The sequence below is a fragment of the Choloepus didactylus genome, chromosome 2 (genome assembly GCF_015220235.1).
Source record: "Choloepus didactylus isolate mChoDid1 chromosome 2, mChoDid1.pri, whole genome shotgun sequence".
NCBI classification, from domain to species: domain Eukaryota; kingdom Metazoa; phylum Chordata; class Mammalia; order Pilosa; family Megalonychidae; genus Choloepus; species Choloepus didactylus.
In genome coordinates, this window is record NC_051308.1 from 106,046,747 (window position 1) to 106,070,489 (window position 23,743).

A 23,743-nucleotide genomic window follows, 5' to 3' on the forward strand; every position below is an offset into this window, starting at 1 on the left:
GGGAAAACTTCCCAAACCTTCTACACAATATAAATACACAAAGCATAAATGCCCAGCGAACTCCAAATAGAATAAATCCAGATAAACCCACTCCAAGACATATTCTGATCAGACTGTCAAATACTGAAGAGAAGGAGCAAGTTCTGAAAGCAGCAAGAGAAAAGCAATTCACCACATACAAGGGAAACAACATAAGATTAAGTAGTGACTACTCAGCGGCCACCATGGAGGCAAGATGGCAATGGCATGACATATTTAAAATTCTGAGAGAGAAAAATTTCCAACCAAGAATACTTTATCCAGCAAAACTCTCCTTCAAATTTGAGGGAGAGCTTAAATTTTTCACAGACAAACAAATGCTGAGAGAGTTTGCTAATAAAAGACCTGCCCTACTTCAGATACTAAAGAGAGCCCTACAGACAGAGAAACAAAGAAAGGAGAGAGAGATGTAGAGAATTTCAACAGACATATATAGAATATTACATCCCAGGTCATTGGGACACCCATTCTTCACTAGTGATCATGGATCTTTCTCCAGAATGGACTGTATGTGGGGTCATAAAAACAAGCCTCAATAAAATAAAAAATAAAAAAATGAATTTGTTCAAAGCACATTCTCTGACCATAATGGAATACAAATAGAAGTCAATAACCATCAGAGACTTGGAGAATTCACAAACACCTGAAGGATAAAAATGAGGGGGAGATGAAAACATTCCCGGACAATCAAAAGCTGAGGGACTTCATCACCAGTAGATCAGTCCTAAGCAGGCTGAAAGGAAGGGACACTAAACAATTGACTGAAACCACATGAAGAAATAAAGATTTCCAGTAAAGATCACATGGTAAATATAAATACCAATACTACTGTATTGTTGATTTATCACTCCACTATTTACTTCCTACAGGATCTAAAATACATAAACTGTAATGATAAATTGGTGGTTTTGGACTCAATGTTAAATATGTAATTTTTGACAAGAACTACATAAAGGTGGGAGAATGGAGGAGTACAGGAACACAGTTTACATGTCCTATTGAAGTTAAGTTGGTTTCAAAGAAAAACAAGTAGATTTAAGATATTGAATTTAAGCTCCATGGTAAACACAAAGAAAGTATCAGAGAATATGACTATACAGATGAAGAGTAGAGTAGGGGTTCCAAGAAGTGGGGGAAGGGGCAATGGGGAGTTAAGAAATGAGAGTAGGGGTTTTTGTTTGGGGTGAAGGGAAACTTCTAGAAATGGATGGTCGGAAGGTGGTAGCATTGCAACATTCTAAATGTGATTAATTCCACTAATGGAATGCTAGGGAGGGGTAGAATAGGAAGATTTAGGCTATATATATCTTCCCAGAATTGAAAAAAAAAAAAAAAAAAAAAGACAGTCTAAATAGATGACAATTAAATGCCAAGGATGATCCTGGATGGGATCTGAGGTCAGAGGAGAGGAGGCTCAAAGGGACACAGATGGGACACAAGGAAAAAAAAAGAAGGAAATACAGAATGTAAGCTTTATATCACTGTTGAATTTCTTGAACTTCTTAGCTGCGCTTAATGACATTGCATAAAATAATGTTCTTGTCCATGGGAAAGGTATATGTAAATTATATTGTTTGTTCAAAGATATGTGCAGCTTGCTCTCATATGTTCAGAGGACAGAGGAATAGATGATGGGTGTTAGGGAGGGAGGGAGGGAGAGAGGGAGAAAAAGAAAGAGACAGTGGTGTGACAGGATCTTAAAGGTGATGGATCGGGGTATCGGGGGAGGGGGATCAGGGTATGATGGAGTTCTATGTATGGGGTTTGTACTGTTTTTGCAACTGTTCCTGTAAGATTGAACTTATATCAAAATAAAATTTATTATAAAAAAAAAAATCTGGATGGAAAGTTTCAACCTGAGACGAATCACCAGTCACTTCATTTGTTCAGTAGGCCTCCCCGTTGGCAGCCATTGCCAGTGTACCAACTTCTGGCTGCTTAGGCCCTTCTCTGGAGTGTGATCTTCCCTCCTTATGAGCCTGTGCTCTAGCCTGTCTTCTCTCAGAAGCTGCTCTACACACAGCCTTCCTTATCTCAATTGATAGGAACCATGTCCTTCCAGTCCTTCAGCTAAAAAAATTATTTTTCTCTATACTCTGTGTACAATCTGTTAAGAGAATATGTTGACTAGACCTTCAAAATATATCCAGAATTGAATATAATTTCTTACCGTCTCTGCTGTTACTATACTATTATGAGCTGCCACCATCTGTCCTGTAGATTACTGCAATAGCCTCCTTACTTCTGTCTCTACAGTCTATCTCATTGTATCAGCCAGAATGATCCTTTTGAAACAAAAGTCAGATCATGTCCTCCCTTTTGCAAAATTCTGTTCTGACTTCCTATTTGCTTCGGAGTGACAATGGCTTATATATGGGATCGCAAACATCCTGGTTTATGGTGATGGTCCAGTGTAATTATTAATAGCATCTCTTACACTTAAATGTGCCCTACTTTGGACCATAAATTGTGTGGCCCTACATGATCTGTCCACCCCATCTCCCACTTTACTTCTCTAACCTCATCTCCTGTTATTTTCCTCCTCCTTGCTCTGCTGTGACCACACTGGGCACCTTACTGTTCCTTGAACAGTGCACTCCAGAGTTAGATACTTCGCAAAAGTTATTTCCTCTTCCCAGAATGTTCTTCTCCACTTGCCTGTAAGACCAACTCCTTTAGGTCTTTGCTTAAACTTTATCTTCTCAATTAGTCATATCCTAGCCATCAATTTAAAATTGCATCACCCACCATCCCCTGCATTCCTGATCCCCCTTCTCTGCAGTGTTTCTGATTTCAGTAACATACTATATCATTTACTTAGAAATCATGTTTATTGTCCCTCTATCCCAGGTAGAATGTGAACTTCTAGAGGGCCAGGACCTTGTATTTTTGGTTCCCTGATGTAGCAGAAGAGCCCAAAGTGCCTCACGTGTAGTAGGCACTCAATATATATTTGTTGAATGAATGAGTGAGTGAGTAAATGAATGAACTGTGGCCACCTTTCTCAAGGACTTGTCAAGTGACTGGATAGATTTAAAGAGCCTAAATGTTAATAGCCGATAGTGACTTATTGGTCTATTCCTGAACTGGATATCGTTTGCATTTTTATTTTCCAAAAGAGTATTGGAACTTTTTGAGCATATGATTTGGCCATTTTCTCACAGGCCAGTTTAGGGGAGATTTGGAAGACAGGTAAGTCTTTGGGATCCATAGAAATAATCCCACAGAAGTAACTATATGTTTTATCTAGGAGGAAGGCTAATCCTGCAGTAATGGTACTAAAAATATAAAAGATGTTGATCTTGGCATAGTACTTTGCAGTTTACAGAGCTCACTCAATCCCATTACCTTATTTAATCCTCACAGCAACATTTCTTCTTATCCCCATTTAACTGATGAGAGACAGAGCCCAGAGAAATCGATGACTTTCTGAAAGGTATACAGCAAATGATAGAAAGGTCAAGTGGCAAAGAAATTTCACCATCCGCGTTCAGTGTCCATTTTCTTAATATCCCTTTTAAGATTAAATCAGGGTTCCCTTTTATTGTTGTGCCCTTTGGAATTTTGTGGGAAAGTATGCAAGAGACAGGATTTTCTGACCAACAGCAAATTAGGACATTTCACTGGGGTCCTAATATACAGCTGGACCCCATGGGAGCAAGGCCATGTGATTTTTCATTCAGATCAAAAAATTTTGTACAGGACTTGCATAAGAAAGAGAAAAATAACTTTTTTTTTTAAATAGCATTTCCTAGTCCCCTCCAAGTTTTTCTGCACCCACAGCCATGACAACCATAAATATAATAATAATAGTTACATATATTGTACACATCATTTGTCATGAACTATTCCAAGTGTATTGCATGTGTTAATTCACTTATAGCTCACATCAACTCTATGAAGTAGTCATTATCATTAGCCCCCTTTTTTTCTTAAAAGGTCCATAAAAGTTAAATAACTTTAAGCACATTTCATAGATAAGAAGTGGTAGAACTGGAATTTGAATCCATGTGGTCTATGCTCCAAAGAAGTGCTGTCCAAAATAAAATATAGCCACAGGTGTGATTTTATATTTTCTAAACATCACATTAAAAAAAGAGAAACCAAGTCAATTTTATTAATGTATTTTATTTAACCCAATAAATGCAAAATATTAAGTCATCAATAGAAATCATGTAATTACTTTGTCCTCAATATGAATAAGCATGTAATCCATACAAAATATATTAATAAGCTATTCAACACTTTTCATACTAGGTTTTCAAAGTCAGGTGTGTGTCTTATTCTTGTAGCACATCTCAATTTGCATGCTAAATTTTAATCAGAAATACTTAATCTGTATTTAGATTTCATAAAATTTACAGTTGAAACAGTAGATTCACATAGCCAAGTTATTCCAATCATACTTAAAAATTTCTAATAATGGAATCAAGTATTGGAATTTCAATTAAAATTGAATACAATTTAAAGTTCAGTTCCTCAGTCACACATTTCAAGTGCTCAAGTGGCTGTTGTTTTGGGCAGTGTGGCTCTAGAGCCATGCCTGGAACCACCATGGCATATTTCTTTGATTGACAGGGAGAGAAGCCCTCCTGTTGCTGTGACTGCCCAAGTGTCCCTATCCTTGAGTAGTCTCTTTCCATCTTCTCCTTGTGAGCTTTCCCTGATCTTGGCACTTCATTCTCATGTTCATCTTTAATATTTCAAATACCCCAAATTACACAGCCCTACTTATCAACTTGAGGAAAGGAGAAAAACATTATAAAGCCAAAGGGAGATGTAGGTTTTCCCTATTAATGTTGACTAAAAGATAGATAAGAAAATTTAGGAAGAGGGAGGGCTGCATATTATCCAATCCTGGGGAAAAATATTAGCTACAGTAGTTTTTATGCCAAACTCGGTTTGCTTGATCAGGTTCAGAAATAGTGCCTCCAGTTAAAATTGAAACCCTCTTAGTATCCTCCTTTTGTTAATGTGATTGTATTTGAGAGACAGAGATAATTTGTAAGAAATCAAAAGGAGAAAGCTACACCTAGAATTTCCTTTCACATTCCAGATTTGGTCTTCAGGGGAAGAAGTACCTGCCCCTCTGAAGCCAGGAAGACACTGAAGAGAAAATGAGAGGAAAAGCAGAGACCTGAGAGGCAACTGAAAGTGGGGAGGTTCAGAAGTGAGTTTATCTTCTGGTGTGTTCTAGCTAGTGGTAAGAATCAATGTAAATATCTAGATAGTTATTATTTTAATCACCTCACTCATGTGTTTCAGGCCCAGAATCGCAAAGTAACGCATTGAGGACTATGGAAAACTTTTAGGTTCTTTTCTTCTATTCTCTTCTCTTGCTCTAATCCTTCCCTTGGGGAGGTGCAGAGAGAAGCTGGCTCTCTGGCCATATTGATCTATAGTAGTCTTTGCTGCCCTGACTGACAGCTTCCCTGAGATGAACTCTATGCTAGTGGTTATTGTGAGCCCATACTGACACAATAGACTAGAAAATCAACATGAAAATTGTAAAAATTTTTGAGTATATGTGATATCATCCAAGTAACGTACGATGAAAGCATGGTATATACCTAGCTTTCGTGCTGATGGAATAGCTCACAACAGCTAGAATGCAGTTCAGCCTGGGGAAAGGTATCATCCATGTGTTTGTTATTGACTATCTCCCTCCGCTGCAGCTCTATGGGACGAGAGACTTTGTTTATATTATTCTTTTCTATATCCCTAGCACATTGGCCAACACCTGGTACTCATTTATTAAATAAGGAAGCAACATTCAGCTTAGATGTCACTATGTCCAAGAAATTTTCCCTAACCCCTGTCTTCTGTAAAGTCTGAGTTAGGGATTCCTCACTTTGCACCCTGTGTTTCTCTATCATGGATTTTTTTACACTATAATCTTATTGCCTGTTTACTTACCTTTATCTTTCTCTACATCAGCACAGCCCAACAGAACTTTTCAGTGCTGGAAATGTTCTGTATCTTTGCTGCCCACTGTAGTAGCCACTAATCACATATGGCTACCAAACACTTGAAATGTAGGTAGCGAGACTGAGGAAATATATTTTTAACTGTATTTATTGTAATTAATTTAATTTTAAATCTAAATGGCCACAAACAGCTACTCATAGCTGTATTGACCAGCACAACTCTAGATTTTAAGCTCTATGAAGTAGGAGACGGTGTCTGTCCAGTTTTCTGTTATATTTCTTGGGGTCAGTATAGTGCCTGGAATATAACAGGCACCCAATAAAAAAGAAAGTTGGATGTATAACCTGCAAACCTGCAGACTGTGTGTCTCTCAGAGGTTGATACCTTGTGCTGTGAGATGGAGTTTGAATATGAGAAAATTCCATTTCAAAAGTCTTGGATATCTGCAGTGATGAGTTGAAGAGATTTAAGTTACTATTATTGGATGTATGAAAGTCCTTCAAATGTGATCTACTAATAGTTGTTAGGCTTAAGGTAGCTGAATTTGTGAGAGAAATTACTTATTCTGCCTCAGCTCTGAACTATACCATAGAGATTTTAAAAATGTATTTTCATAAGCTGCTTGAAGATCCACAAAATGAGAAAAATGAAGGAGATCCCTACTGGGAATGAAACATTACCTCAGAGTGGAGTGGGCATCTCATTATTTCTCCTTTGTGGCTGAGTGGTTTCAGTGCCTGCAACTTCTTGAGTTGAAAAATTGATTTTTCCAATTTAGTAATGAGAGCTAACACTTATAAAAGTATGTGCCACATAACAGGCACTAATCTAAGTGTTTACCATGCATTAGCTTATTTGATCCTTACCACAACTTTATGATATTCTTCATTTTACAGATGAGGGAATTGAAGCATAAAAAGAATAAGTGACTTGCCCAAGGTTTCTCAGCTAAGTGGGGAAATGAAGATTCGAACTCAGACATTCTGGCTCCAAAGTCCATTCTCACCTATATTGCCTCTTGTATAATTATTTGTACTGTCTCTCTATACTTCTCATTACCCTAAAATGTTTTGCTGTGGCTGTGAAATTGTGTGTGTGTCTGTGGTGAGAGTTTCCTAATGATGGTGTTTTCTAGGCAGTCTAGGAGATGAGGGAGCTGGAATGAATAAGGAGTTGGATGATGTAGTTGTGGTCCAGTGAAAAAGAATTTACCTTGGATTAGGAGCCTCTGTTTTCTCATGAAGCTCTCAGAAATGTTCCTTACCTTATAAGTAATTATGGAGGCTATTAAGGTCAAATAAAATATGTATATGAAAGGGCTTTATAAACTATAAAAGGGTTGCATCCTAAGTCGGAGTGGCTGTCTGAGAATCTAGGGCTATTACAGAATGTCAGATTTCAGGGATTAGAGTTACAGAATTTAGCAGTTTGCCTGAGAATGAGGGAATATTCTTAGGAAGCTGGGAGAATTAGCATACCTCAGCAGGAGTCAGTAGGAATAGCTCTTCTGTATCCTGCAGAGATTCATCATGTCCTAGGGAGAAAGAGAGGTCTGGTAGCATCATACTTCCCCAACTTTGTCTTCTTCCTTATAATCCCAGATTTTCTGTCTTGATATTGCCTCAATCCCAATGCCTTGGAAATCATCCAAATCACAAGCAGGAGAGAGATTCAAGGATGATAAATTCTAGAATGACTTTATTTCTGTTACCAGAGGCCAATTAAGTCTGTGAATAGAAAGTCACCTCCCGGGCTACCTTGGAGCAACCTAGATTAGACCTCTGTTCTCATGGTTGTTAACTCCTATGAAGAGCTATAGGTTTCTTCCCCTTGGTTGTTTCAGCTCTGATGCTTTAGTGAGAGGCATCTGTGGCCACAGGGTGTCTGCTTGAGAGTACTGCTTGTTGTTCTGGCTATGATCATACCTCAGAAAGAACTAGTAGGCCACAGAAATTATGAAAGTTTAGAGAGACTTCCTTAAGAAGAGATAATTTTACATATCTCTTTTATACTGGAATGAGGAGACCGTGTTAGATAGCATCAAAATCCATAAAAATTTTGAAGTGAAAATAAATGGAAATTTATTTATTAAATCTTAGGTTATTATTCCCATTATATATGTGGTACAACCAATACTTAACTAAGCTCATACCATGAAGTACAATATGTGAACATTATTATAATTTTCTTCACAACATTCCTGCAAGGTAGGCATTATACTTCCACTTTACAGACCAGGCTCAGAGAGTCTAAGTACTGTGCCCAACAACAAATAGCTAGTCAATGCAAGAGACAGGATTTGAAGATGTGTAAAAATTTTAAATTTCTTGCTCTTTCTGCTGTACCAAGTTGCTTCTCTTGAAGCAAAAACGAGAAAGCTTGCACAACTAATTAAAAGAAGATTTTCTTTTTAGGGTGCAGTAAGCTTGTGGATGGATAGCATCAAAATTATGCTTTAGTTTCAAAAGAAAGTTAATGTTTCATCCAGATTCAGCACCCTTCTCTTTGGTAGCCAAGTATTCCTAGAGCCCAGGTATATTCTACCAATACTAATGACAATTTGGCTTTATAGTAACAGGAGATTTTATAAAAAATGGACAGGTGAAATAATGTGATGTTTCAAGTTTTATTGAGATTTAAAAATGCAGATTCACTTCCATGCTTTCTGCATTTTTTTCCGATTTTTTTTTCAAAATGAACATCTACAATCAGCAATATAAAATGCAAATGGAGACTTTGATGTTTCCTTTTCAATGTCCCTGCCTCCTTCTAGGAAATCTTGATAGTATACAATGTATAATATTGCTAATCAAGTTTTAAAAATTTTAAATGCTCCTAGCCATTACATACTGTCATAAAGGCATCCATTATGATATTAAAGGTAGGTTTCTCTACTTCAAGGAAAGTTTGGTACCGTAAAGATCTCAATTACATAATCTTTCTATATGAGGTGGAGTAAACTTAGGTACATATCAGCAGAGGCTGGAAAGAGGAAGATAAGAAAAGGTGCAGAATGTAGAAGAGAGTGTTCTAGAGAACTTAGCTGGGGAAATATAGATAATAGACGGGCGCTATCGTTAATATAGAGGCCCTGTAGGCTGGGATGGCAGAGAGAGGACATGAGTGCTTTCACCATGCCTGTCCCCTGAGCCCTCCATGGGGACTGACACTTCACAGCTCAGAAGCATTCTCACAAAGCGTCTCAAAACAGAGCTCACGCAACCACTCCCAGCTAGTCAAAGTTGACCCTCATGATGAAAGCTTTTCTCCATCCAAGTTCTAATTTTTTACTAGCTTGAGGAAAAGATTGAATTATTTTCCAAATCTCTTGGTATACAGAGGAAAAGAAAGAGGGAGCAGTTTCAAAAGTTCTCTGCCCTTTGATTTAGTTTGACTAAGTAAGTTATGATAGATTATAAAACATGTATAACAAAATACCACTTTTACCACAGTTACATTAACTTATAGACATTAATGAAAATGATCTGAAAGGATTTTCACAAATGTGTTAATTAATAGAGGTGGTCTCTCTGGATGGTAGGATGAGTGTTTTTTTCCCTACTTCGCTTTGGCTACATTTTCTGATTTTTCAGTAATGATTTATATTGCTTTATTAATAACAACAAAAACAAAAGCAAATTAGCTGAATGAAAGAATATATAAAATTTTTTTTGTGTATTCAGGTTGTTTTATCTTTTTTTTTTTTCTAGCATAGGCTGTCTAGAAAAGGGATAACTGGCTGAAAATAGACATACACAGCAAAAAGAGCAAAATCCTTAATCCAAAAAATTGATTTAAAAAATTTAAACCTTCATGAAGTGTTGCTGTTCTAGTTTCCTAGACTGCTCAAGGAAATACCATGCAATGCTTTGGCTTAAACAATGGGACCTTATTTGCTTATGGTTTTGAGGCAAAGAGAAAGTACAAAATGAGGCATCATCAAGGCGATGCTTTCTTCCTGAAGACTGTGGTGTTCTGGGCTGGCTGCTGGCAATCCTTGGTTCTTGGCTTGTCACATGGCAAGACACATGGTGGCATCCTTGTCCCTTCCTTCTCTTCCGGGTTCTGTTGATTTCAGCTTCTGGCACCTCCCGCTGTGGCTTTCTCTTTCTGAATTTCATTCTGCTTTTAATGGTCTTCCAGTAATAGCTTAAGACCCATCCTGACTGAGGTGGGCCACACCTTAACTGAAGCAACCTCATTAGAGGGTCCTACTTAAAATGGTTTCACACCCACAGGAATGGATTAGGTTTAAGAACGTGTTTTTTTCCTGAGGACAAACGGCTTCAAACCACCCCAGTTGCATTAAGCTTCATAGTGGGTCAAAGTTACAGTTCTTAAAAAACCTCATGGAGGACATTTGATTTCTTAAGATTGTTAAATACTGAATAGATACGTGAATTTTTAAGCATGTGTTTAAGACCTAAAGGTATAACAGCATGTATAAATACCTATGTACCCATCATGCAATTAGCATTATTGCTTCTGAAGCCCACTGTGTGCCTCTCTCCAACCCCAACCAACTTCCCACTCCTCTGAAGTAACTACTATCTTGAATCTTGTGTATTTTTATCTCTCTGCTTTTAAGTTTTGTATAATAAACAATGTATTATTTAATTTTTTATATTTATACTTTAAATAAATGGAACCCAATTATATGTCTTCTTCTACAACTTGCTTTTACCTACTAAATGTTATGTTTCTGAGATTTGCTTATGCTACTATTGTAACTGTCATTAATTTTCACTGCTGTGTAATACTCCTGTATGCCAATATACCACAATTTATTTGACCATTTTATAGGTGGTTTTTATGGTGGTTAAGTTCATGCATCAACTTGGCTAGGTTTTGGTGTCCCAATTTTTTGGTCAGGCAAGGACTGGCCTGATTTGTAGTGTGAGGATATTTTGTGGATTTGAATCATTAGATCATTAGTCAGTTGATTGTGTTTTTGACTGGTTACATCTGTAGTAAACAAAGGCAATTGCCTTTGGCAATGAGACAAGTCTCCTCATTCAATCAGTTGAAGGCCTTAAAGGGAGAAGCGATTATTTCAGCAGTCAGAAAGAAGGAATTTCTATCTCTACTTCAGCCAGCTAGCTTCTTCTGGGGAATTCATGGGAACTTGCATCAGAGTTCCCATCTTGCAGCCTGCCTTATAGAATCCAAACTTGCCAATCCACATGGTCACTGTGAGCCAATTCCTGTAATTAATCTCATAATATTTACAATATATACATATACCTTTACTTGTATCTCCTGTTGGTGCTGTTTTCCTGGAGATCTCTGATTTATACAGTTACTTTTCTCCCCTTTTCTCAAACAGAGCTGATAGAAAGTTTCTCTAGGACTGGGACTGCTGTGTCGTAGGATATGTACATCTTCAAAAGTAATAGATAATGCTAAACCATGTTCCAAACTGGTTGTATCTCCTTATACTTCTCTTTTTAGCAGTGAATATTTTCCAATTATCTACATCCTCACCAATACTTTATATTTGTCATACTTTAGTATTTGCTTCTCTTGTGGTTGGTAAATGGTATCTCATTGGTAAGGATTTCCATATGTTTTTTTGCCAGTTGTGTTTCTTCATTTGTAAAGCACCTGTCTCAGTTATCTATTAAGTTCTCTATTGGGTTATCTTTTTCTTACAAATTTATAGGATTCTTTGTGTATTCTGGATACAATTCCTTTGTCAGTTACGTGGGTCTGCACATACCTTCTGCCAATCTTGGGCTTGTTTTTTCCACCTTCTCTGATATGCTTTAATCAACAGAAGGTCTCAATTTTAGCGTAATCGAATTCATCAGTCTTTTCATAATTTTCATTCTATACCCTTTACTACTCTATTGTTATGAAACTATTGTTATATGTTTTCTTCTAGAAGTTTTATGGTTTTGCCCTTCACGTTTAAGGTTTCAGATCCACTTGAAATTATTTTATGTGTACTGTTTCATTTTTATTCCATATAGAAATGAGAATTACTATTAAGACAATTCTTCCCTATAAAATATGCACATAAACATTTGATATTTTCTTTCTGTGTTCAATAATTTACATTTACGAAAATAAATCTTGTACATTTTTGGTACCTATTTTTTCTAGTCTTATTTGATTATTTAAGATATCTATTGTGTTAACAACAACATATGAGCTTTCCCTTCCATCATTGTGTTTCAACAGATCTAATAAGTATTTTCTGTACCTTTATCTGAGTGCATGTTAAAAAAGTCTTGCTCAGAACCAAGACCTGGGCACCTCTTGCCAGATCATACTTCCAAGCTTAATTCTATTCATGAATAAAGCTCTAGAGATGCACCTTTAAAAGCAGCTACAAATCTACCTATTGATAACATCTTTTTTTTCTAGCTCATCTGTACCAAATGTTAAATCCAAAAAATTTTCCCTAGAATCCAGTGTGTTCTGACTACTTCATTCCACTGACACTTAAGAAGTACAGATGCCTTTTAATACTTTGTAACTTGGGGATGATTGAAATAAAAAATGTTAGACCTTGTGTACTTATATATGCTGTCACCAATACTTTTGCCTTTTGTAAATGTCATGAAAGTGTGTGTATATGTTAATGTCCTTCAGTATTTTATTTATGCCAAAGTAGATCCGTATGTGGTTAAGATTTCAGGCTCTGGAGACAAATTACCTGGGATCAAATATGACTTCTCTACTTGCATCTTGGGCAAGTAATCTATCCTATCCATGCTTTAGTTTCTCTATCTGAAAATGGGTTTAATAATTGTTTCTATCACTAGGGTTGTAGTTGGGTCTGGAGAATACTGTGGTTTAAAGATTCACTCTCCCTCTCAGCTTCCTGAGGCGGGTCTGTCTATGTTCCCCTACCCATCCCCACTCTTCACCATGTTCTTCCCCTCTCCAGAGCTTTAGCCTGCCCCAGTCTGAAAACGTGGGCTGAGCAGAGAACAGAAGCCAGTCCACAATATGTTTTGTGGGGTTGAGCATATGCCTACTTTTGCTAAAATTGTTAGCTTCTATCACAAACCTCTACTGCATATATGTTTATGAAATTTAGACACATATGTAGTAACTTACTGTTTTCAGAAAATAGAAGATAGTGAACCATTTCCTGTGTCATATCCTTCTTCAATACCATTTTGGTGGCTGTTCTCTCAGTTTTGCATGATCACATAGTTTCAGTTAAAAATTGAGTTAGGATGAATTGCCATTTATTTAAATCTGAGCTTATAGCTTTATTTCTTAAGGTAAATACCAGGGAGAAGAATTGCTGGTTTATAATTATTAGCAGTTTTTTCAAGAATCTTTAATTCACTGTAAGATCACTGATCTAGGGATTTTACTTCACTTGTTTCCTTCCTTAATTTGAACCCTAGAAATAGGGCTATTTTTAGAGTGCATGTGTCCTTGAAATAGTCAGCCCCTTTACTTCCTCCAGCCCTGCTACCTTGCATAACTCCATAAATGAGTTGCATTAAGGGACATCATTCACCTTCTATTCTATGTGTCTGAGGTCCTCCTTTATTCCAGCACATTTTTAAAATAGGTTACATCATTTGAAATGTCCACCTCTTAAACAGGGCCTTTTGAAAGAAGAAGGACAGAACCACCTCTTTTGCTTTGGAAATTATTGGGATTTTGATGAATGCATATTCATATATATATGCATTCATATGATTTTTTAGCACCTTCTTTGCATCTCCTGAGTTACCCTCCAAATTAAAGGGCAGCAAGAGAAGCAGACCTGAGCTGCTTGGCTTGAGTCATGCTATCCTACAGATTGTTCTGAATACTGAGATAATGAGGATTCATGTAAATAGTATACTTTTTAAATACATAATTGTATTCATTGTAATCAGTTACACACTTTCCACTCTCAAGCATGTAGGATAGTATTGTAACTTGTGAATATTCAGTATTCCTAGGAATTCCTTCTACCCTTCAACAATGGGCATAGTTAAAAGGATCCCTGCCTGTAATAAGCAAAATGAGAGAAAGGCAGAGCTCATCAAGACACATCTTGACAGTTGTTCTATCGCTGACCAACTCTTCTACTCAGCTGTTTTTTCAGTGTTATGAAGCCACACATAGTATTAATCTGACTGAATGTAAGCTCTACTGTCCTCCACAACTGTGAGAATAAGAACAACTGAATATAGGAACTTTAACCTTTATCCCACCATTCTCTTTCCAGCTGAACTTTTTAGGTTATTTTATCTTTATTAATTATTTTTTACCCCTTTTCTAAGTTCAGCCTTTCCTTTGGAATTTACAAGTCCCATTTTTTTTTTTTTTTTTTTTTTTTTTCCATTTTACCAATGCTTCTGAGTCATTCTTTTTTTTTTTTTTTTCCCCTTTTAAATTTTTATTGGGATTGTTCAGATACCATACAATTATCCAAAGATCCAAAATGTACAATCACTTGCCCCTGGGTACCCTCATACAGCTGTGCATCCATCACCACACTTAATTTTTGTTCAATTTTTAGAAACTTTTCACTACTCCAGACAAGAAATAAAGTGAAAGATGAAAAAAGAAAAAAAGAAAAGGAAACTCGAATCCTCCCCTATCCCTAACCAACCCCCCTCAATTGTTGACTCGTAGTGTTGGTATAGTACATTTGTTACTGTTTATGAAAGAATGTTGAAATACTACTAACTGTAGTATATAGTTTGCAATAGGTATATATTTCTTCCTTATATGCCCCTCTATTATTAACTTCTAATTGTATTGTCATACATTTGTTCTGGTACATGGAAGTGATTTCTAGTATTTGTACAGTTGATCATGGACATTGCCCACCATAGGATTTGGTTTTATACATTTCCATCTTTTGACCTCCAAATTTCCTTCTGGTGACATATATGACTCTGAGCTTCCCCTTTCCACCTCATTCACACCCCATTCAGCACTGTTAGTTATTCTCACATCTTGCTATTAACATGTCTGTTCATCTCCAAACATTTAAGTTCATCCTAGTTGAACATTCTGCTCATACTAAGCAACTGCTCCCCATTCTTAAGCCTCGTCCTATATCTTGGTACCTTATATTTCATGTCTATGAGTTTACATATGATGATTAGTTCTTATCAGTGAGACCCTACAATATTTGTCCTTATGTGTCTGGCTTATTTCACTCAGTATATTGCCCTCGAAGTTTTGTCATCAACCCATTTTTTTTTTTAATATGGTTTTGTTCACTCACCATACATTCCATCCTAAGTAAATAATCAAGGTTCTCTGTATGGTCATATATTTCTGTGTTCACCACCTTCACCACTATCTATATAAGGGCTTCTACATTTCTTCCACAAGGCAGGAGAGAGAGTCAAAGAAGGTAGAGAGGCAAAAGAAAGAGGGAAAAAAAATGGCAGCTAGGAAGCAGCAAAAGGAAAAATAACCTTAAATCAAAGTAGAGTAAAGAATCAGACAATACTACTAATGTCAAGTGTCTAATATGCCTCCCCATCCCCCCCTTATCTGCATTTACCTTGGTATATCGCCACTGTTACATTAAAGGAAGCATAATACAATGATTCTATTAGTTACAGTCTCTAGTTTATGTTGATTGCATCCCTCCCCCAATGCCTCCCGATTTTTAACACCTTGCAAGGTTGACATTTGCTTGTTCTCCCTCATAAAAGAACATATTTGTACATTTTATCACAATTGTTGAACACTCTAGATTTCACCAAGTTACACAGTCCCAGTCTTTATCTTTCCTCCTTTCTTCTGGTGTCTCACTTGCTCCCAACCTTCCTCTCTCAACCGTATTCATAGTTATCTTTGTTCAGTGTACTTACATTGTTGTGGTACCATCTCTCAAAATTGTGTTCCAAACCACGCACTCCTGTCTTCTATCACTCTGTAGTGGTCCCTTTAGTATTTCCTGTAGGGCGGGTGTCTTGTTCACAAAGTCTCTCATTGTCTGTTTGTTGGAAAATATTTTGAGCTCTCCCTCATATTTGAAGGACAGCTTTGCTGGATATAGGATTCTTGGTTAGCGTTTTTTCTCTTTCAGTATCTTAAATATATCACACCACTTCCTTCTTGCCTCCATGGTTTCTGCTGAGAGATCCGCACATAGTCTTACTAAGCTTCCTTTGTACGTAATGGATCGCTTTTCTCTTGCTGCTTTCAGGATTCTCTCTTTGTCTTTGACATTTGATAATCTGATTATTAAATGTCTTGGCGTAGGCCTATTCATATCTCTTCTGTTTGGAGTACGCTGCGCTTCTTGGATCTGTAATTTTATGTCTTTCATAAGAGATGGGAAATTTTCATTAATCATTTCCTCTATTATTGCTTCTGCCCCTTTTCACTTCTCTTCTCCTTCTGGGACACCAATGACATGTACATTATTGTACTTTGTTTCATCTTTAAGTTCCTGGAGACGTTGCTCATATTTTTTCATTCTTTTCTCCATCTGCTCCTTTGCATGTAGGCTTTCAGGTGTTTTGTTCTCCAGTTCTTAAGTGTTCTCTTCTGCCTCTTGAGATCTGCTGTTGTATGTTTCCATTGTGTCTTTCATCTCTTGTGTTGTGCCTTTCATTTCCATAGATTCTGCTAGTTGTTTTTTTGAACTTTCGATTTCTGCCTTATGTATGCCCAGTGTTTTCTTTACAGCCTCTATCTCTTTTGCAATATCTTCTCTAAACTTTTTGAACTGATTTAGCATTAGTTGTTTAAATTCCTGTATCTCAGTTGAAGTGTACGTTTGTTCCTTTGACTGGGCCGTAACTTTGTTTTTCTTAGTGTAGGTTGTAATTTCCTGTTGTCTAGGCATGGTTTCCTTGGTTATGCAAATCAGATTTTCCCAGACCAGAACAGGCTCAGGTCCCAGAGGGAAGAAATATTCAGTATCTGGTCTCTCTGAGGATGTGTCTTAGACAATTGTTCCACCCTGTGATACCTCAGGTCACTGTGCTTTTGTGCCCAGCAGGTGATGCCTCTTAGCCTATAATTCTTGACTGGTGTGAGGAGGTATGGCTGTGTTCCCCCAGGCTCTGGGGTCTGGTTCTGAATTGAAAGGGCCCCACCCTTTTCCTCTTAGAGAAGACAGACCCCCTAGGGGGATCTATCTTAGACCTCCTTAGGGGGAGGTCATTAGCATTTCAATGGTCTCTCTCTCTCTGCTTGTGCTGTCTCCACCCTTCTCTGAGTCACAGCCCTGGAAACTGAAAATGACTGGGGCTTTCTCCACTGAGCCGAAAAAGAAACAGATAGTCCCCTTCAGACCTAGTCCAAGGTGACCCTCCGGCTCGCCAAGGTCAGTTGTCACCCAAAGCCTCTGTCTCTTTTTTGAGGACTCATACCTGTACTGAGCAGTTCACACTTGCTACTTAAAACCCCAGTTGGAGCTCAGCTGGGAGAGAGCTTCTCTCTGGCACCACGAGGCTTTGCAGCTCGGGCTATGGGGGAGGGGTCTCATGACTTGGATCCACAGGTTTTACTTACAGATTTTATGCTGTGATCTTGGGCATTCCTCCCAATTCAGGTTGGTGTATGATGAGTGGATGGTCTCGTTTGTCCCCCCTGCAGTTATTCTGGATTCTTTACTAGTTGTTTCTGTTTTTTTTTAGTTGTTCCAGGGGGACTACTTAGCTTCCACTCCTCTCTATGCTGCCATCTTGCCCCGAATTCACAAGTCCCATTCTTGAGGTTTAACGTTGAGACAGAGAATTCTCATTTAATAGTGATTCATCTTCCTTATCACAGCCCATGTCTTTACTCTGATGTTTCCATTCTAAGAAGAGACCACCAGGGAAGGAACGTCAACAGGGATCCCAGGAATGTGTGATGGTGCTGAAAAGCAACAGAGTATTTTGAGTTTGAACCTTTGAGACTAAAACACTTCATGCTAATGTGGTATAAGTAAGTTTTTCCCAGTAAAAAGTTTAGCATCAACTTAAAAGAGAATTTTTCCCAAGAAGAATCAAAATATATTTTCCCATTGGTTTCCTACAGTTAACCATGCTGTGCACACTTTTGATGCATGGCATGGTCTATGTCTCCAGTGACCATATCAGAAGACTAGGTGAACAGCTCAAGGAAAACACAAACAAAAAACCTTTAAATGCAACCTTGTAGGAAAGATAGAGTTTTCACTATAAGGATTTGAGGTAAGGTTTTGGAGTCTGTCTGAAGTGGTCATAGAAAACATCTAATTAGCCCCTTTTATTTAGAGATGAAAAAAACTGAAGGGCAGTGTATTTATGTGACATGATGACAATTACAAAGTTAGAAAATGTGAAATCATCATACTCTTCTACCGGCATATGAGAAGGACTGATTCATGAATGTCTGATTCCTGTATTTTTTTACCTCCCTGTATGTTTCTGTACTTTGTATTCATGCACTTTTCTGGTAGCTTTACTTTGCATTCCTGCATTTTATTTTAAGTGACAGTATTTGTAAATATGAAGGAAGTTAAGAGATGAGTATTTGCTTAGGTTGTTTCTCCAAGAAAGGGATTCTGTCTGTGGGAGGTTTGTTGGAAGGTGTTTTGGGGAACACTACCTCTAAAGGAGTTGAAGGAAGCAGGATTGGGCTGAGGGAGAAGTTGAACTGTGATGCATTGTACTGGGGGCCTCGAAAACTGGCTACTGGAGAGCTGGATTAGGCTCCATAGTTGTCCCTAATGAGGTAAGGGGTGGGCCTTTGACCCTCCCCATCAGCCAGTCCCTGGCTATGGGCTGCCCCCAGGGAGGGGCATAACCTTGGTTGAAGCAGTGCCCTTCAGCTTAGGGAAATCCCAGGAGACAAACTCACCTGCCAGCAGCCAACACTCCCTGTAACTGGGGGAATGGGTGCTTTGGGTGTGGGGGTCAGGGAATTTGGGTGAAGCACTACAGCCTCAGTCCAGTTATTGGAAGTGAAGAATTACCTGACTGAAAACCAATACATAGGGCCAAGATGAAAGAATAGTGATGTATGGAAAACCCAGAAGAATAAATTTATAGTGGAAAACAATATGTAGAGTGTGTTATGGTTCTTGGCTCAGGGAAATGTCCTTTAGTGGCCATTTTTGTTTGGGCTGGTACAGCATTTAAAGAACTAAGCAGAGTGGTCCTATATTTTGTTTAGTTTTGGTCTGCATCCAGGAACCATAGGAGAAATCCAGCAACCTGAGAGTAAAAGGAAGAAACTAGGAAAAGAACTTCTTATGGAAGAGCCAAATACAGAGACTGAATGGGGAAACCTGGGGTTGGACAAACAATTCAAAATGGGGATCTCTCTAAGCAAGGCTCTATATCTACCTCCTGTGCCTCTATTTGTTGATTCACGTTCGTTTTTATCCTGTTGGTTACTGAGATGAACTTTGTTTTGTCATGAGGGGGCAGTGTTGTGTCACATTTAAGAGCATGGGCTCTGCCATCATGCTGCTGAAATTCAAACCCTGTTTCTGCCGCTCACTGGTTGAATGATCTTGGGCTATTCACATAACATGTCTAAGCCTCTCTCTTCTCATATGTAAAATGGGAATAATAATAGTACTTACTTTGCAGGATTGTGACGTACATAAACTGGAATAATGCTTGTAAGCACCTCAGAGATTGCTCTGGTCACTCAGGCCAGAAGTTGCTGTGAAAACCCTTGACCATCTCATATTTATAGCAATCCTTAACGAGATTTTCTTAAGAAGGATATTGTGGTTTTTTGAATGAAAGACAGAGGCAGAAGATAGATGTAGTGGGTCGGCCAACAGACCAAAGTCAACTGTGAGAATAGAGATAAACTTCAGAACAGCTGCTCTGGGCCATCAACACATAGGGGAGAAAAGCTGCAACTAAAATTTGGACAGTACACTTTTATTGAAGTTGGGGCTGCGTGGAGGGACATCAGCCCTCCAAAGAGGCATCTATATGTTTTGGTATTTAGTTGAGAAAATCAGGCTGAAGCTGCAGGTCATGTGCTTGACATGATGAACCAGTGAATGTGAGGCTCAACTGGTTTGTGAGGCTTCTAGTGCCTGGCATACCTTCATTCTGTAGTTTCAGGGCATGTTCCTTTATTTGAAAATCACCCTAGCCACATGTTCAAGACTTGTGGGAACCAGGTATCAAAGATACAACTCTTACGTCTCATGCTCATCATCCCATTTGTCAGAGAGTTAGGGTTAGGTTTAGTGTTAGGGAGCCTGAATTTGTCACCTGTGAACCTCAGCTAAGTCTTAATGTCAGAATAATCCTATGCTTTTCTATTCTTTCTCCTCTCTCTTCCTAGTGGCCCAGTTAAGACCAACCCCCAACTTATCACCAGCTTCATTAACTTTTTAAACCATTTTCTAATTTTCCCTCATCCACTTTGGCAAATGGGAAATAGAAAAGAAACAAGAGTAAACTGTAGAGTTTCTTATTAGGCAGAGAAACCTGAGGATCAAAGGACCACTTTGACACTGCAGAAAAGCTAACCCAGCTGTACTACTTGTCACTAGTAAATTAAAAAAAAATATACTCACCAGAGGAAGGAAAAGCCTGAGGTTGCTTTTCATAACACACAAATGACATGATAGATTATCATTAAAAATTCATCAGTAACTGATTAATATAAATGATAGTTTGTAAATACTAAAAAGCACCGTTCTGATCCCCATTGTTCTTGTATTCAGGTACACTGCTGCAGTTAAACACAGGGATGGTTCCTTCTGCCAGGCTTCATGTTAATATTTATAGGTTAACTTTGTTTCAGGTATAGTGGTCATTTTAAATTTTTTATCACAACCTCACCTGACTGCCGTCACCCCTGACTCACTGGGTGACGAGTGAGGAAGACACACTGGGAATGTAGGCAAAGACATATGATTCAGAAGCTGGAAAAGGTCTAAGATCTTTGTATTGTCGATATGATAACATTGAGTAGATGTAGGGGTCAAGGAAGCAGGAAGACTGGAAAAGACTGTGAGGTTTGGAGCTTAGGTCATTGGGAGAATTGTGGTTCCATTAGCAATAAAGGAGAAGTCAGGAGAAGGTAGTTAGGGTCTAAGATATGTTGAGTTTGAGTTTTTTTGATACATACAAATAGAACTGTTAGCACAAAGTTTTGAATGCAGACCTTGAGTTTTAGGGTGGCAGGAGTGGTTGTGGTTGGTCTTGGTGATTTGGATTTGGAGTTATTGTATACCTGTAGTATATAAGAATCATATATTGGACAAATGTGCACTCAGTGCCTGTGGTGATATTTTATTATTTTGTTTTATAGATGCTGTGTTAAACCAGGTAGATTCAGTGTCTGCCCCTACAAAGTTTACATTTCATTGAATAAGGCAGATGAGCAATAGACTTTATAAGACAATATGATGATAATAATAATGCTGATGATATTACTAACAGTAGACAGTATTTACTGAGTGCTTTCTATGTTTCAAATATTTTGCTTAGTGCTTTAGCTCTTGTACTCTTCACAATACCCCCATGGATTAGGCACTGTCAGCCTTCAGTTGGTTAAGACTTGCCCAGGGTCACACCAGTTGGTACAGTGTAGCACGGCACCATAGCCCATATGCTCCTTTGTTCTCTGTTGCTGCGATGGGCAGTACTGGGTATGATGGGAACAAAAGTAGGAGACGAGCTGGCAGGATTTGAAAATAATTTTGGAGAAATTACTTGGAGAAAGTGAAATATAAAGAGATCTAAAGGTGAGTAAGAATTAATGAAATGATGGAGGAGGATGAAATAGAGGGCAAGGTACATTTTGGTTACCATATTGGGGTGGAGGGACATGGCCCAAGGCCCATTCACAGTGCACTCTGGACGAGACAGCCAAGAAGAGAAGAGAGAGGACCCCAAAGCACAAGCAAAGCACCCGTGTTCATGAGGTGGGAAGAGGAAGACACACTGGGAATGTAGGCAAAGACATATGATTCAGAAGCTGGAAAAGGTCTAAGATCTACCTTCAGGGCTTTCATTTTTGCCCCACCAATGTTGCCTTTTTATCTACTCCCTGTTTTAGTACATTGTGACCCAACCTAACTAAAAAAAATCATGGAACAAAGGATAAAATTGGGAGGAAATGAATAATTATCTAATGGATGTTTTCCTAGCAGTATTTGCTGGATCTGAACCACATTCTTCTTGAAATATTCTGTCTTGGCTTCCACGACCCCTTCAGCTCTTGCTTTTCCCTACTGCTGTGGCCTTTCTTTGTGACTGTCCCTTACTGGCTTTTCCTCTTCTGCCCAGCAGCTCTCCTCCGAGCTCCTCATGGCTCCAAGGACTCCCTCTTCTCACACTCAGTGTGCCCTCCCTGGACAAATTGATCCTGTCCTACAGACCCAAATGCTTCTATATTCTGATGCCATCCAGAGTATTTTCTAGAATTCTGACCATTGATCTAAGCTCCCAGGCTCATATATTCAGTTAAAAAACTCTGTTTACATATCCCCCAGGCACCTCAACCTCAATACTTACAATACTAAACTCACAGTCTCCTTATCTGCCCTGACCTACACCTCCCCCAGCATTCCATTTTTCTGTAACAGCACCATCATTCACCTACTTTCCTGAGCTAGACACCTGGCAGAAATGTTTGTCTCCTTGTCTCTTTTAAATGGGTTTATAATGGACATATTTCGTATCTGTGGCTGCCCAGCATCCTTTAAATAACCTTTCTTTACTTGGGGAAATTCACATGTAACAATCCCTACCTCTTCAACTCAGAAGTCAGAACACAAATTCTCATTTCTCTTGAGCCCCGATGGATATGTGTGGCCTAGGCTTCCCCAGTCAGATGCTTGCAAGTGAGATTTGATTTGATAGTCACCGACATGAGGACCATCTCTACATACAGCTTCCACTTTGCTGATACAACTGGTTCCAGGAGTGTCTGGGTTTTAGGGGACAGAAGCAACTGCAAGGCATAATTTCTGATCCATAAGTGACATTTAGCAACTATGGTGAAATCAGGTTTGACATCCTGTGTGTGCTGGCAGAAGCAGTGAATTTACTCACTGAGAACAGTTCTGCTGTTTGGTTTGGTTGGGGGTGGGGTGGGGATGGGAGAATGTGGTATTTTGTTTTTTATTTTTCTATGAGCTTAGACTTGACTCCATTCTTTCAGTATTCCCAGTGATATCTCTGAGGAGTTACTATTCTTTAATAAAGCCCTTTTCTCCTTAAACTGGCTGGAGTAGATTCTGTTGTTTGCAACTAAGAACCTTGAACAAAACCTTTTTAAAAATTTTGCTTCCTCTCTGGTCAAAAGCTTTACTGTGGGCTTCATCTCTGTTGTATAGCAGGTGCAGGAAAGGATGTGGTCAGGGGGAACTAGAGATAGGTGGGGTCGGGGAAGTGCAGGACCAGACCCTCTAGGGTTTGTTTATTTGACCTGTTTGTACTCCTAAAATGAGTTTCTGTATATTGGATATGTAAATTTTGTCCAAATACTCTGCAGAGGGCAGTGATGGAAAGGGAATGGACATTTTAGCAGAAAAAAAACTGGGCTTAAATTCTGTCTCCACCACTTACTAACTGGGAATTGTTGAGCAACTGACTTAACCACTCTAAATTTCAGTTCCTTCATTCATGAGGTGTTGTTACTTTATTTGCCATAGAGGGTTGTTGCAGCATTATATAAGATAACTGGTGGAAAGTATCTAGCGCTTTGCGGCAGACTGATAAACATTAGTTGTCTGTGCTAGAGACAGCCAGAACCCCTAGAGAATCCTCTACAAGTCAATACAAGAAGTATTGACTATTTCATTCCCTTTGCCTGGAATTCCACCTTTTGTATTCCCACTTATTAAAACCTGACACTTTGTTATAGGCCAAGACCTTTTTTTCCCTAA

At 38.4% G+C, this 23,743-nt stretch overlaps 1 protein-coding gene across 7 annotated transcripts in view; it reads left to right on the top strand.

Moving 5' to 3' along the window:
- The window catches only part of AIM2 (absent in melanoma 2), a 154,907-nt gene that overhangs the window by 89,655 nt on the left and 41,509 nt on the right, over window positions 1-23,743 (top strand). For 2 of the 7 annotated variants that reach the window (XM_037825624.1, XM_037825621.1), the window contains exon 2: window positions 5,096-5,209. The exons of 4 other annotated variants lie outside the window; for them this stretch is intronic. The gene's annotated coding sequence lies outside the window, so the exon portion shown is untranslated. Of the gene's footprint in view, window positions 1-5,095; window positions 5,243-23,743 lie in introns of all 7 variants that reach the window. One more of the 7 variants, XM_037825622.1, reaches the window with a different exon arrangement.